The sequence below is a fragment of the Phoca vitulina genome, unplaced genomic scaffold (assembly GCF_004348235.1).
Source record: "Phoca vitulina isolate PV1807 unplaced genomic scaffold, GSC_HSeal_1.0 scaffold62, whole genome shotgun sequence".
Lineage (NCBI taxonomy): Eukaryota > Metazoa > Chordata > Mammalia > Carnivora > Phocidae > Phoca > Phoca vitulina.
Genome location: NW_022589765.1, coordinates 1335500 through 1349848, shown reverse-complemented (window position 1 = coordinate 1349848; position 14349 = coordinate 1335500).

Below are 14349 nucleotides of genomic sequence, written 5' to 3'. Positions count from 1 at the left end.
TATCAATGTAAAGATCTTTTACTTCTTTGGTTAGGTTTATTCCTAGGTACCTTATAGTTTTTGGTGCAATTGTAAATGGGATTGAGTCCTTGATTTCTCTTTCTACTACTTCATTATTGGTGCATAGAAATGCAACAGATTTCTGTACATTGATTTTCTATCCCATGGCTTTGCTGAACTCGTGTTTCAGTTCCAGCAATTTTTTTGTGGAGTCTTTTAGATGTTCTGCATAGAGTATCATGTCATTGGGAATAGTGAAAGTTTGACTTCTTCCTTGCTGTTTTGGATACCTTTTACTTCTTTCTGTAGTCTGATTGCTGAGGCCAGAACTTACAATACTATGTTAAATAACAATGGTGAGAATACACATCCCTTTCTTGTTCCTGACCTTAGAGGAAAAGCTCTGTTTTTCCTCATTGAGGATGATATTAACTGTGGGTCTTTTGTATATAGCCTTTATGATGTTGAGGTATGCTCTCTCTATCCCTTCTTTGTTGAGGGTTTTTATCAGTAATGAATTGGGTGTTATTTGGAGATGGCAGTAAACATTTAAAAATCACTGAAAACTGTTAGATACTATACTTGGTGTATTTTTCCTTAGTTCACTTATCATATATGTTTCAATCCAGTAATCCTGCTACTGAAATCTATCCTGGGGACAATATTAAAACTATTGAAAACAGTTATGTATACAGAGAGGCCTTTACTTTATTATTATTTATAATGGTTAATATTGAATATGAATTAACAGACCAATAATGGACTAGTTAAGTACCTTTGGAGCATATATCTATTGTGATAATGTGCCGTTGAAGGTGATGATTACAGACAGGTTAAACATGGAAAAATTCTTAGGTTGTAATGTTAAGTAAATAAGCATAACATTGCATGCATATTTTTAATGTAATGAAGGGAAAATATTTAGGAAAAACTTGTAAGAAGTACACGTATCAAAATAGTAGTAACTGGTTGTGTTAGGATTGTAGGATTTTATAATGGTTTTTTTTTGTATCAAGTTGTGTATGTGATTTTGTTATTTTAATTTCAACTAATTTTTATTTTTACCAAAGCATTACATGCAGGTAGTTTAAAAACACAAATAGTACAGTAAAGTTTATAGGAAGACCTGTAACTAATAGTCCTGTCTCATTTATACCTTCTATACTCTTATATGGGATTAACTTTTATACTTTGAAATGATAAATTTTACTTATATTTCTTAATTTCTCAGTTACAAACATTTATGATATTTAGGATGATGAAGTCTTAGTAATATTAACCCTCCTTTCCCCTTCCACCCATCCTCTCAATACAGCATCACTTTTTGTTGTCATCATTAAATTTTTACATTGTTATGATTATTTAAATATGATTCACTGCTGAGCCAAATAGTGTACAATGGTTTTACCTTCTTTTTGAACAATTTAAAAAAATATGCTTGAAGGTAAACATTGTCTCATATTTTTTCATTTGCTAAATTGTCTGCATACTTATCAGATCTATCAAAACCATCAACCTAAATTTAAAGCCCCTCCCATAGCTAAAGAATGATCAGTCTCATCAGTTAATTTATCAGTTCCATTTTCCTGAGTCCTCTGTCCTTCTGTTCCAGTCTGGACCATTGGTTCTCTAGGATACCTACATAACTCTTATTCAGGGACCTCTCTTCCATTCACTGTTGACCTGAAAATCATCTTTATTGCCCTAGAGGAACTATGCAATTTGTGGCTGCCCAATATCTTTTTAAAATCCTCTTCCCATTTTAATAGTTTCCTTTTTTAAAAAGTTTTTATTTATTTATTTATTTATTTATTTATTTATTTATTTATTTAAGAGGGAGAGCAAGAGAGCACAAGCAGGGGAAGCAGCAGAGGGATATGGAGAAGGAAAAGCAGGTTCCCCACTGAGCAGGGAGCCCCATGTGGGGCTCTATCCCAGGATCCTGGGATCATGACCTGAGCCAAAGGCAGATGCTTAACTGACTGAGCCACCCAGGCGTCCCCATTTTAATAGTTTCCTAAAGTTGCTTTTCACATGTAGAATTTTAAACAAATGCTAGTGTCCCTTTTTTCCAGAGCGTAATCATACGACTAGCTTCTGTCAAGCAGATGTGCCTGAATGATATAAGAAATGTAGAAGTAGGGCGCCTGGGTGGCTCAGTTGGTTAAGCGACTGCCTTTGGCTCAGGTCATGATCCTGGAGTCCCCGGATCGAGTCCCGCATCGGGCTCCCTGCTTGGCAGGGAGCCTGCTTCTCCCTCTGACCCTCCCCCCTCTCATGTGCTCTCTCTCTCTCTCTCATTCTCTCTCTCATAAATAAATAAAATCTTTAAAAAAAAAGAAATGTAGAAGTAAAGATCTGAGATTGTGTGGCTCTTTCAACAGCAGGGACATTATGAACATGAGCATATTGCTTAAATTTGGCAGAATGGGCCAACCTAGCAGAGATAAATTGTGAGAAATTGTCATTTCCATATATTTACCACCAAGATATTTTTCCTGGTAAATATCTCATTCTTTTAGGGACTCCTTATTTCTATTAAATTTCCTTCTCTTACATCTGTCATGGTCATTTACATATTTGTTCCCATTCAATCTGTATAGGTCACTTCTCTCCTTTCCTGTTTTAAATATATATTCTTTCTTGGCAAGTATTGCCAGTTCTCCAAAAGGGGAAAACTTTCAGAAGGGCTACCCATTGTTGACTGGAAAGTAAAAGTTCCACAGCTTTGATAGGGTGTTTTTATTTCATGTCTTGCTTGTTCCACTTAATGTATGATCTGCTTCAGAAATATTTCTATTTACAGAGTTACCATTCAACTATTCCCACACTGCTTTCTCCATGCTTTGCATTGTTTTTCCTCACAAAATACTCAACTTCTTTCTGTCAGTTATTCTCAAAGAATTTTTATTCAAGTCAGAAATTTAGGAAAGCTTGTGTTAAACAGCTGTGGACTTTCTATAGTCATTGTTTATTGATTTTCTAAACTATTCATGACATAGAAAGAAAGAGAAAGGATAATCTGTAACAAGCCATCCTGGATAAAACCATAGAGAAGAAGGTCAGGAATAAATTGTTTCAGAAATGCACTCAATTCTACCCACCCCATTCCTCAACCATACATTACCTCTGGGTTTACTAGACCTTAGTTAAAACTAAAATTCAGTCCCATTAAAGGCAAGGGTATTATTATCATTAGAGAAATCTTTTGCAGTTATAATTATGAGGGTCTCTGACCCTTCACGTTAGAATATACTTTGTATATAAAGTGACAGACTAATTTGGCTAGAGCAAGCCTCTGTGTAAGCTAATTACATGTGGTAATTTTGCCTGAAAGACTGACTTGAAAGTGAATCCAATTTAACGGTGAGGAGATTGTTATAAGAAACATTTCATTGTGGGCTTGGAAGTCCCTTAAAGTGCTAATTTTTCACTTGAATAACCATATTGCCATAGCAAAGATTTTTCAAATTACTTAATATTTGTGAGATATTATTTGAACTAAGAAAAAATAAAGACAAATAGTGAGGATTTCTTGAATTTTATGGGAAAAATTTAGGATTCTAATTATTATTCACACATTACAATTAGCTTCTGTTTCCTTCTTCCTACTTGTTCTTAAATTATGATGGACCACCTTGCTCCATTAAAGGGCAAAGCTAATTCTTTAATTATATATTCAACTCAGAAGGAGCATAGTTTGTCCAGTTTATCAATCTTTCTGAGTTTTGCTTTTTAAAAATATAATCTCTCTCAGGAATTTTAATAATCGTTTCTCATAAAATCATTACATGCAGTAGTAGCTATTGTATGGTGAGTTGAAATATGGCAACTCCAAGCAGAAAGGGCAGAAGAAATACTTTAAGGAGGGCCTGAAGCATGCTTTATCTGATTGTGTGGATGGCTAGTCAAAGGAGCTCTTTGGAGCACAGTAATCAGGATCAGGGCCTTTTTTTTTTTTTTTTTTTTTTTTCCAGCAAAAACTTTAATATAAATCCAAGGCATATCCAATATAAACCCCGTAAATGGCAGCCGCAGGTTTGTATTACACTTTACACAATATTGGGTTTGTATAATGTAGAAAACTGGCAGGAACACTGGCCAGCTTCCAACCTGAGCAGGGACACCCTGACCTATTTGAGGACCACCAAGTGTGACACCTGTTCTGAAATTCTCTTTCCTTTCAAGTTACTCCAAGTCTTAGAATTGCCATCATAAGTTCTTCCATTGTGTTAAAGCCTAAAGCTTTCAGAAAGCCCCTGTAAAATTGCAAATCTTTTCTGGGAAAGTGTAGTGGGTGCTACGTGATCTGCCCAGGTCTCCCCTTCAGGAAGAGGCAGTAATGACCCCAGTGATTTGGAGGGTTTGTGACTAATGGCTCTCACCTGAATCTCTTTCTTTGAATTGCCCTTACATCTGTCATGGTCATTTACATATTTGTTCCCATTCTATTTCACTGAATGCCTTATCTCCTCCATGGGATCGGCTCACATCCAATGACTTTTCAGTAATGGAGCATAAAGTCCTGATCTGTTTGTCTCAGTGTGAAAGAGTTCTGAAGGGCCATTTCAGCTCCAGAGTTCCCTATAGGATCAGCCAAGGCCACTGTTGTAACTTCCTGTTTTACTTCCCCTTTTGCTCAATTCTGTTTCCCTCCCCTCTCATAAGTGTTGTTAACTAATAAATCTCCTGGAAACAACTCTGAGTGCCTCAGTCTGTTTCCTGAGGAACCTAACATAAAAGAGGAACATTAGGAAGTTTCCTTGGAACAGACTCTACAAAGTGATGGATAACTGATAGCCCCTGGCATGTGGTTGTGGTACAGTACTTAAGTTTTTTTCGTAAGTGATGGACTGGGATGAAGTACTAAAGGAAGGGAATGCCCTGAAAGGCATGATACCCCAAATATTTGAGAGTTTTTATGAGGAATGGTAAAGGAGAATAATTATAAGAACTTTTCAACAAGATTGCTGTGCTGTCTGGAGAAAGACAGTTAAAGGCTGAGGGTGATTAATAAGCAATATAAGATAAAGTATAAAAGCCAGAGAATATCCTTGGCAGCATATAAAGAGACTCTCGTCTTCTGGAACTGGAGGGTAGAGAATGGTGAGAATCAGGCCTAGTACTTAATTATAAGAGTCTCAGAACTCCAGAAAAAGGCTGAATGCTCATCCTAGGCGTGTCTGATATGCCAGTCAGGGCCTTGATTGGGAAAGGTTGTATTCTCAAGACTTGAAATAGGGACATCTGCATTGGTATACTTGAAAATGTCCTATCTCTGGGGTGCCTGAGTGGCTCAGATGGTTAAGCGCCTGCCTTCAGCTCAGGTCATGATCTCCAGGTTCTGGGATCAAGCTCCACATTGGGCTCCCTGCTCAGCAGGGAGTCTGCTTCTCCCTCTTCCTCTGCCTCTCCCCACTGCTCCTGCTCTCTCTCTCTCTCTCAATCTCTGTCTCAAATGAATAACTAAAAAAAAAAATTCTTTAAAAAAAAAGAAAAGAAAATGTCCTATCTCAAAATTACCTTGAACAGGCCAATAATTAAAGTCAAATTACAATGTAAATCAATCAGGGCGCCTGGGTGGCTCAGTTGGTTGAGCGACTGCCTTCAGCTCAGGTCATGATCCTGGAGTCCCTGGATCGAGTCCCACATCGGGCTCCCTGCTCGGCGGGGAGTCTGCTTCTCCCTCTGACCCTCCCCCCCTCATGTGCTGTCTCTCTCATTCTCTCTCTCTCAAATAAATAAATAAAATCTTTAAAAAAAAAAAAACAACAATGTAAATCAATCAAAGATGTTTTGGGCCTTCTAAGAAAGAAAAGAGGTGCCAGTTCAGCATCTGCCTTGGCTCAGGTCATGATCCCAGGGTCCTGGGATTGAGCCCTGCATCAGGCTCCCTGCTCAGTGGGGAGCCTGCTTCTCCTTCTTCCTTTGTCTCCCGGCTGGTGCTCTCTCTCTTTCATTCTCTCTCTATCTCAAATAAATAAATTAAAAATATTTAAAAAAAAAAAAGAAAAGAGGCTTTTCTATACACTGAAATTGCTGCAAGATCTGGCCAAAGTGTACCAGAATTAACTCAGAATATATATATATGATGAGGCTGGCCCCTGAGGGTGTTGATTCAAATGAGACAAAATATAAAGTTGGATAAGGAAGAGTGTATCAGGATAAGGGCATTCTCTTGTAATACAGAGTATAATGTCTTGACAAGGACAATGGGAATTGGTGCTAATACACTACTAGGTGGCCTCTTGTATGCTTGAAAAAAGTAATAGCTCTCACAAAGTGAAGTAGAAATGGAGGGACTTACCTGGAAAATAGTGGAGGAAAGAATCAAAGGCTCAGAGAAGAGGCATACTGATGTGGATATACTATATAAGTTTAGAAACTCCTCCAGGTGACTGTATTTTATAGGTGATTCCATTGACAAAAGTGGTAACGAATGCACTGGTGATGGGGCACAAATATCGTTAAGAAGTTCAGACATGGCTGTCCCCTGAAGTCCTGGATGAGAGTAGGAGATACTATTATAGAACTCACTTTGATATAAATGAATAAGATAGAATCCCAAAATAATAGCTGGCAAGTAGTGGTATGTAAGCATCAGAAGCAAGGTAGGTATGATAGTGTAATAAGAGGCAAGGTCAAAATGGTGACCTGTAGAACGTGACCTGCAGAGAACATTAGAGATGGTTAATAGAACACAGTATTCCTAAGGGCAATATAGATGGGCAGTCAAACAGGGTATTGCCCGATCTATATACCCCAAAATAATCAAGTATGGATGATTATGAGTTTGAGGCCAGCTGCTTCAATAAAAAGTCATGATCCTAGTTTTGCAAAATGAGCCAATTCTCAGGCCAAGACCAATTGACTGAAGGGAATGCTGGGTATCCATAAGGAAGAACTCTGAAACACAAGTATATATGGTATTCATTTCCCCACTCCTTCTTTGAAGGGACCTATGACCGTTTGCTCGTGTAGTTTTTACATTGGGAAAAAAGGGAATATTCAACATTTCAAGAACTGTTGCACTAGGATATGAGTCAACGTTGATACCCAAAGTATTATCATAGATTCCTGTCTGGAATGGGGGATATATAGAAGATACAGGCAATAAATAAATTTGCCTCCTACATTTGAACTATTGTGTGTCTGTCTACTGGGTCTACAGACTTCCTAGGGGTCATATTTTGATCCCCAGATTTATAATCACAACTGACATGTTTTGGAGTTGATAGAACTCTCACATTGGTTCCTTGGTCTGTGGGGGGTGGGCCAGCATAGTTTTCATATTCTATGCTTATACTGCTCTTAAGTTTCAGAAACATTTTGAAAACTTAATAACATAGGAAATGAACAATGGAAATGAAAATGGTCAGTCTAATGTTCTAATATTTTGTGTTAGAACAAGTAATTATCCTTTATATACTTAACTCCTAAACTTAGAGGATATGCCCAAGATATCCTTGACTCTTTAAACAAATCCAAAACCCATTATGGATTGGTCAGCTAAGAACACATTTATTCATTCTTCCCTTCACTAAACCAAATATTTATTGAGAAATCCCAGGTAATATGCTAGATATTAAGTTAAAGAAGAGTAAAAACAACTAAGCCCTTCTTGAGTTTGGTCATAATTCCAACTAATACTATCTTTCTGGGTAAATTATTTAAACAACTCTTTCAAGTTTCAACAAGGGAGTTATGCATTTAATACTCAGGACTTTATTTGATCAAACCAAACTTACTATATCCAAATATAATTTTTAATTTTTTCTTTCTATAAATGATACAGAAAAACACATTTATTTTTATATTGTAGCAATAACAGTCACATTTAGTGTGTATAAAATATGTTGCTTTGTCTCTGACTATTCTAGAGATAGTGATCTGATAAGATGAGATTGGTGAATGGTCAGAGGGGGGAAAAGAAACATCTACTTTTGGCTTTCAGAAGAAAATAATTTCACAAAATGATTAATTACATCCTAAAAACATTTGCAGAATAAAAATAGATATCTCTCATTAAGATCAGTAACAATGTGTGCATTTATTTTCATGTAATCCCTCTTCTGTCATATTCACAGTTAGTAGAATATCTGATTTAACTTTCATTATACAATTTATATGACCTTTTACTAAAGACCTTCCCATATATCTGACTTTGAAAAATTTGCAATTAGCAAGGATTAATTACAGTTTTAACAATTTTGTCATTTCACATGGAAAATATTTAAGTAATCAGTATTATAAAATTTTCCATAACTTTTAGTATATAGAATGATTTATTTATATGCATAATACTATATATGAAATTATGTATTGATTGATATATGGGATTTTTACCATCCTTACATTACTCTGTCCTCCATTACAGTAATAAAACTGAGTCATTTCAAATAATTTTCATCTAATTGAATGACCACTTCCCTATGTGTATTCAGCATTTAATTTCTAATTATGATTCCCTTGTTTTAGAGGAAACACATTTTTTTTGCTCTCAAACCCCAACCCATGTTAATTTACTTAAGGTAGTGTTGTCTTTTTCTGTTAAATACTGACATAGGACTGACAGAGATACATTTGTTCATACTCTTCCAAGCAAATCTAGCCACTTCTTCCTCAGTACTACCATAGTGGATATTCCATTGGCATATTCTTCATTTCTATTGTAATTTCTGTTTATTGTTCTCCTTCCCACAGGAATATAAGCCTCTTAAGGACAGAAATCTCATATTGGTCATCTTTGGTTCATTACTATCTAATATGGGGCTGAATGAAAAATGAATATATTTTTTCTTTTTTTTTATTTAATATTTCTTTCTGAGAAATATATTCTAAATTTTAAATTCTCTTTCTAAATATCAGCTAAAACTTATTAGTTTCTAAGTATAACCTAATACTTCTGCTAGAAAAGAACATGCTCAATAAAAATTACTGTCATTATAACAAATACAAAATTAATCTGTAGGGAAAATAATTAATTAATTCTTAACAAACATTAGTTGAAAGCCTATTATGTTATTACATTCCAAGTTCTGTGCTAACTTTTGTGAATACAAAGCAGAATTTGATTTGGTTCCTTTTCTCAAGTAGCTCATTGTCTACTGTGGAACAGAAGAAGACAATGAAAGTTATAATAAAGTTATGCTTTGTATTCTGTGCTACTACAAACATATCTGTGACTTAACTAGTGTTCATTTTATACATTCTTAAAGTATTTTGCATTATTATATATGTTTTCTTGTGGCCATGTATGGCCAATTATGTGTTATGTTCCATAAGGGTAAAAATTATACCATACACTGATAATACCCTAACTGTGCTAGTGATGCCCAGTATACAGAAAAAGTAAGTTGAGAGACCTTTGGTTTAGTAGAAATGTAGTGGACTTACAAGCATAAGACTTGAGTTAAAATCTAGCTCTACTCTCTTTAACTGGTTATATTTTACTTTGAGCATATTATAAGCATAATTTCCTAAAATAACAAAAATGTATTTCCTTTCCAGTCTTTGTGGGGATTAAATAAGATAAATTTGTGAAAATACACAGTGGGTGCTTATAAATATCTTCCTTTTAGTAAGTATTCATTTAATGTAATTAGGCAAAGAACTTAGAGAAGATTCACAAAAAAGCTAGTTATTTAAAGCATGGTTGGCTTTGGTTATGTGTGTCAGCAAGTAAGGTTTTGTCTCAGAGCCGTCTTCCCTAAACATATGTATGCTACTCATCTTTCCCCTTTAATCACCCATTGTTTATCTCCTCATTGCTATGTAAATATTTATTGCGATTAGCACAATTCTGAAAAATTCTCAGATGACTCCCAAGATTCTGCAGCCTGGCATACATACCATGAACAATCCCCTCCCCTTGAGTTGGGAAGGATTGGAAATATGATGGATTTTACTCTTATGATTAGGTCATATAATATGACAAAGGTCAAGGAACTGTACTGGTGGAATTAATGTCCTTTATCAGTTGCCTTTTGAATTAATCAAAAGGAAGATCATCCTGGGTAGGCCTGACTCAATCAGGTGAGCCAGAAAAAGGACTGTGCTCTTCTTGAAACTAGAGACTTGAAGCAAGCGAGAGATTTTCCTGCTGGCTTTGAAGGAAAAAAAAAAAAAACTGTCATGTGGAGAGGTCCATGTGGGAGGAAATGGCTTGTGGCCTGCAGGAAATGAGATGACCCACAGCTAACAGCCAGGAAGAAAATGGGAATTTTAGTTCTACTACATCCTCAAAAACAGAATTCTGCCAAAAACCACATGAGCTTGGAAGATGACCTCAAGGACCAGATAAGATTTCAGACCCTTATTAACTCTGATTTCAGCCTGGTGAGAAGATGTTGAACATAGGTAACTCAGTTGACCCAGGAACCTGACTTATGGGAACCATGAAGTAATAAATTTGTGTTGTTTTAAGTCAGTAAATGTGGTAATGGGTTATGCAGTAATAGAAAATGAATAAATTTATGTAATCTGAAGAGATACTTTGATTTAGGATGTTAATAGGTGATAATATTATGGTTTTGTGTTACTCCTCCCAAGTAATATATCTTAAGCCAGGAAAAGCTGCATGGTAGGAATTACAGGTGGTAAAAGCAGGGCCAGGAAAGAGCAAATGAGACAGGCTTTTAGTCTTTCTCTACTAATATTAAAGCCAATTCTTATGGCTAAAATATTTGTTTGTTTGTTTTACCTAGAAGAGGAATAAAAGGAGGAAAGAGATTTGACAGTTTGCTAAGATGCAGGAAAATGGGGGAAACAGCATGATATAGTAGAATGAAAAACAGGCTATGCAGATTTGAGCCATGATACCACATTTAAGTAGCTATTAACCTGAGAAGGTCTGTGAGATTTAGAAAGTTTTTGCAGACTACAGAAGCTTGGGAGTTTTAGGGGTGTTATATAATTATAAATTTTAGTGAAAAAGTAATACATTTGAGATATATAAGATATATTTATATGTGAGTATTATTATATGTTACATTATTAATGTATGGATAATATGACATAATACTAATTATAAGAATATCCAAAAGATATTATATATCACAGAATTTTAGGGCAAGAAGTACTTAAAACCATCTCCCTGAGTCCCTTGCCTATATGCTTTAATTATCTCAAGTATATATACCCTGAAATTATGTGATGATCTGCTTTGATTGAAATGCAAGTTTATCCGATTCAGCACAAAAAATGTCAGAGCAGTGAAAGTTCTATATCTTCTCCAAAATGCCCTATAACCTCCATGATAATCTTTTCTCTAAGCAGAGCTATTTTCTAGTCTTCTGTTATTTAAAGGGATGAATTATACATCCAGGGAAGTATTTTCATAGACATAATCTAGTCCTTATTAGAACAAAAATAAGAACAAAATGATGCTTTTCACCAAAAGTGGAAAAATACAATGAGACCTGAAACTAGGAACAATAGTTTTGCTGAATAACATATCATTACTGAGTTCTGAATGACTAAATTATAAATAGAATTGACATAATCATAGATCAAATTTTTTTATTCCACAGTGCTCTAATTTTTAACAACCAGTCAGTTATCTTAATGATAATTAATATACTAAAAGTACATTTAAAAAGACATTATAGTAGTATCAAATCAGGGAAAGCAAAGAAATTTAAAAATGAAGCAATATTTCATTCTTCAACAATATTAGCCGAAGCTTAACTCATGAGGGCATTAGAGCTGGAAATCTCCAATTAGGTCAGAAAGTCTTTTTCCCTAAACAGTAAAAGAAGTAAATGGTAGACTTCCATCTGCTATTTTCACATATAAAAGAAAACAAATTAACTATTCAAAGTTACAGTATGGTATTTTAGTTCATACTCTGAGTTTCAGTTATGGACCTGCAGACTGAAAAATCATACACAGTTCAAAAGAAGTAATAGCTTGAACATATTACCAGTTGTACCTCATCTCTAAGGTCTGATCTGAGGAAAAATTATGAAATAAACCATTTTGCTTAGTTTTACCTCATTCTCCTTTCCTTCCTTCCTCCAATATTTTATCCAAGGTCCCTTACATGCCCTGTGTTTTTTTGAACAATTTGCCCTTTCAACAAACTATACAAATCTTTTTTTTTAAACTACACAAGTCTTATTGTAATTTCAAATATTCAAAATGATTTTAACTCAGTAATTGTCAGTTTTATGAGTTTGGGGAACAGAGAATAAATATGAACCCATGTGTTTGTCACTGTGTGTGTGTGTGTGTGTGTGTGTAAGAGCATTGCACGTCAATATGGTGGTAGGCACTCGATTTAACCAGTACAAATGAATCCTTGTGCAAAGAGTATGCAAATTTAGGAAACAGGGTAATTTAGAAAGCCTTATTGTTTCCTTAGACTATCTGCAAGGACAGTATGAGGCATGGACTAACAATCTGCTTCTGGCTAATTAAAACTGACAGTAGTCATTTGCATCCTTAGAGCTCAAAATATGTTAATTATAACTTAAATGCATCCACTTTGTGCATAAAGTATTTGTATGTTAGGCAAAATTTTGAAAAGAGAAATATGATATTCAGAATTTGAAAAACATGTTCATAAAATCATATTAATTTTTATATAATCATTTCATAGGTTTCTCTTTTAAGATTAAACACCTGGATCTGGAGAGAAAACTCTGTATACAATAAAATGGAATCATTTCTGGGTAGAAGGAAAATTGTTTAGAATGTATATAAAATATTGTTTACGAAAACAAAATATTTCATTAAATGGCATTTTTATACGAAATATATTTTTAGGTGTAATATGATATAGTCTGGGTAATGTCAGGACATTGTATTAGTCATTATTAAATGTTCAGTGTTATTATTATTTTAAATGGAGCTAAAAATCCAATGCCATATTATAAATAGTAACTGCAAAATGGAAAGGGAACTAGTTACTGAGTAATGCACCAGTTGCAGAGGTTTTCAATGGACTGTTCACTGCCTATAAAGAGTGCAGTCTGACTATAAATAAATAAACTCCTTGGTGCAAATATTCTCTTTACTTAGTGGCACGAATAGTGTAGTCACCCTGACTTACCCACTGATGGGGACTGAAAGCAGTGATGCATGCCTTATATTATCAAAAAAAAATCACATGGTAAGTGCAAATATTTCAGATGAAGGACTGTTTTGATTGGTTTTTAGCATGGCAAGGAATATTCTTAGAAAAAGGGTACTTGGTAGCATAATTATAACCAGGCATCTGGATAGAAAATAACAAAAGCATATGCCATCTCCCAAGTTGTATTTATAGTTTGGGGCAATTTGACATTATAAACTTTACCTAGGTAAGTTTTCCCATCTCATATATACAACATCCCTACCCCCACTGCTATTAACATGGTTGCATAAGCATATTTGCAGTTACATGCCTTCTGGAGCATGGCCAGTTCTCTGCAGTTCATGTGGCTCAAATGAGAGAATTTCCTTCAAGGTTCCCAGTGATTACAATCAACATGATAGATAGGGATGATCTCTAGGTTTCTTTAAGGGATATTGTTGGTAGCTTTCAGTTTTTATCCTATCATGATCCATACACCTATATTGGAAGATCATGTAACAGTTGGCTGAAACATAGGTTCCTGGAAAGCAAGAATAAATGGAACTATTAGGTCATATAGAACTAGGGAGGCTTTTTTTTTTAATTTTAGGGGGCTCTTTTTTTTTTAATTTTTCATTGTGGAGTAGAAAATGGTCATTTAGAAGATCATTTTTTTTTTATTTGAAGAAATTCTTAGAAAGAAAGACACATTTAAAAATATCCAACCTAAAATTTTCACCTGATCCTGGGATTCTGGTGAAGGATGTTATAAAATAAGTTGACCCCTCTCTATTGGTTTGGTAAGCCTTCAGACAACCTATTCCTCCAGTGATCTTGGGCCTCTAGCTACAACTTTTTTTTCAGAACCAGCAGATCTGCTTTTCAAACATCCTTAGTCCATGAAAGTAAGCTTTAAGTGCCCTGCAGACATTCAAAATCGCAATCTAAGTTCAGAGATAAGATGTAACAAAGGTAAAGATATTTTCTGATTTATGTGGAAGTTGAAAGTAATGTCTGTCAAAAAATCCCAGAAGTATTTTTATTATTGCTTTGTTCAGGAAAGAAAAATCTGTAAAAGGATATGAGCAAGAGAGCATAAAACTCAACAACCCATTGAGCCAAACATATAGAAGCTAGGAAATAGGATTAACGTCAAAAGACAAAGAGGCACGGTAACTGGTGGCTAAAATGAAGAGTCCATCATCATGTTCCAATCCCTATTTAGGTCTTCTGATGGAAGAAGAGTTCTGATATTGGGGTCAAATAAGGGACAATTCTCCAGAAGGTGACAT